Below are 2,934 nucleotides of genomic sequence, written 5' to 3'. Positions count from 1 at the left end.
CAGTTTACTATAGTTGACAGCAACTAGACCTAACTTGATATTTCCAGCTGGTTTGCTGTCAAGGTTCATGAGCTCACCTAGTAATATTCACATGGGAATTGCTAAAAGGGTGTTGAAGTACATTAGAGGAACAACTGATCTTAGCATCTGGTACTTGAAGACAGGAGGAGTAAAACTAATTGGTTATGCAAACAGTGACTGGGCGGGGAATGTTGATTTGAAAAGCACCTCTAGGTATGTTTTTAACATTGGTTCAGGTGCAATCTGTTGGAATGCAAAGAAGCAAGAGGTGGTGGCACAATCAACTGCAGAAGCAGAGTATATCTCCATGACAGCTGCTGTAAATCAAGCAATTTGGTTGAACAAGTTGCTTGGTGATTTGGGTCAAGAACAAAGCTCACCAATTAAGCTTTATTGTGACAACAAATTTACTATTGCTATTGCTTTAAATCCGGTTCAACATGGCAGAACCAAGCACATCAATGTGAAATTTCATTCTATAAGAGAAGCTGAGAAAAATCTGCTTATAAAGATACACTATTGTCCAACAAATGTTCAACTTGCTGATATAATAACTAAAGCTCTTCCTAGATCAAGAATGGAATTTCTAAGGATGAAACTTGGTTTGTCCAAGGCAAGTCTCAAGGAGGAGTGTTAGAATTATGAGATTATGCCTTGAGTAAGATAGAGTTAAGTGCAGTTATTTTATTTGAATTTTATATTTTGATTCTTCAGGATTTCAGCAGTAACATTCTACTGCAGTTTGTTATTTTCAATTCCTATAATCTCTCAAGTTTGTTGAGAGTTTCAATCCATTTCAAGCTCTATGTAAGCCTATATATAGACATTTGAAATTAATGAAATATATTGATCTTTCTACTTAACTCTGTTATCTTGAATCTATTTCTCCTATACCTAAACTTTAGTTTCCAGAACTAAATATTTCTAACATCTAATACTCGTGCATATCAGACCAAGTTGTTGCTATAAGATATGAATTCTGGAACCACCAATCATGGTCAATACAAATCACTATATGATAATAAATCTTACAAAGGGAAACAAACTGATTTGAAGTGCTAATATTATCACAATCTTGGTCATCATATGGATTGTTATTGGCTTTTGCATCCCAAAATCAAGCCTAAATTTGCAAAGGATTTGAGAAGACAACCTAGACGTGCAAATAATCATAAGTCATGCCATGCACATAATAATTCTAGTTCCACTGAGATTTTTTTTGCCAACCCGGCAACTTTGATATTTGATTTTGCAAATTATTTGCAAGACAAAAAAAGCCAAGAAAAGTCACATAATCAACCAACCATTCAAGACCAGAAGCAATAAGTTGCCCTCCTTAGTCATTTTGCTGATTTTTTTAGTGGAGACAGACCTGAAAAATAGCTAAGGTAAACTGATTGCTTTCATGACTACGTTAGAACTTGTAAATTTGCATGATCTTTGGATAATTAATTATGGTGCCACTAATCACATGTCAAATAAAATAAATAACATTCATGATTTTAAGTCATTTGTCTTTCCCATTTTTATGTTTGTTGCTAATGGGAAAAATGCTTATGTTAAAAGGAAGGGAAAGATCAACCTACTCTCAATAAGATAGAGTCAAATGTTTTTTTTTTCTTACCATCTTTTCCTTTTCAATTGCTTTTTTATTAGTAAAAAGTACATCTACTCTAAACTGTGAAGGTGATTTTTACCCTCTCAAAGGTTGTGTTTTCAGGTATCTTGTCACCAAGAAGATGATTGTGTGAAGGATTTTTTCTTACATGGTTTCTATTATATCTCTCATAAATCTTAAATCTTCAAGGGTTTTCAAACAACAACAAACCCTTCACATGAGAACCCTCTTATGTCATCATCGTTCTAAAGCACCCTAAAAATAAAATTGATTCAAACACATGAAAAACTCTAAATTATGATATTTGTCAATTTTGAAATCTATAAGACTTCCTCTTTACTTCTTTGGTGTCGAAAACCACCCATGCCTTTGAACTTGTTTCATTTAGATGTATGGGTTTCCTTTTTATACTTTTATTGATGGTTCTTAATATTTTTTACCTTCATCGATGGATTTTTTAAAGTTATTAGTATTAAATTTCTTGTGTACCTGCTGAAACTAAACATGACGTATTCAATTTGTTTATAAGGATTTTTATTGTTTAATCCTTAATTCAATTTTATGCTTATATAAAAAATTTTGATGAAACTGATAATGACACCAAATATATCTCTAAAGACATGTCAAAATATTATACATTCTAATTGATTCTGTATCAGACTAGCTATACTGGCACACACCTTAAATAGAATGGGATATCTGAATGCAAAAATCATGATCTGCTTGAAAAAACTCGTGTTCTTATGCTTTAAATGAATGTTTCAAAAGATTTGTTGGTCATATAGTAGGAGTCCTATGGCTGTTTATCTTGTAATCACTTACCTAGTCGAGTAATTGGAATTTTCTAAATCTCCTCTTGATGTTTGTAGGATAAGAATTCCAGATGCATGTATCTCACATTAAGTTGTGTTTGGATGCATTTATTAGCTACACACTGTAAAAAATTAGATCCGTGAGCAAGCAAATATATTTTTAGGCTACTCCACATCCCAAAAAAGGATACAAATGCTATGACACGTTGTTGAAAAAGCTATATGTGTTCTAGAGATTGTTACATTTCTGAAGGACACTATATTTTCCTGTTAGGAAAACATGGGAGTTTTTTGTCTGATTTTTTTCCTTTGCCCGTCGGGTAGTATCGGGGAGAATACTAATCAACTTGGGGTTGGTCTATCTACTATTCCCAGTACTGATTGTATTCTTCTCAATCCAGACTAACAAACTCAGTCCTCCATGCTCCATTTACAACAATGCATGTTCTGCGAAAACTATCAACCACAAACGACCAAAATAAT

Source organism: Populus alba, chromosome 1, assembly GCF_005239225.2.
Source record: "Populus alba chromosome 1, ASM523922v2, whole genome shotgun sequence".
In the NCBI taxonomy this organism is placed as follows: domain Eukaryota; kingdom Viridiplantae; phylum Streptophyta; class Magnoliopsida; order Malpighiales; family Salicaceae; genus Populus; species Populus alba.
Note: the sequence above shows the minus strand (reverse complement) of the source record.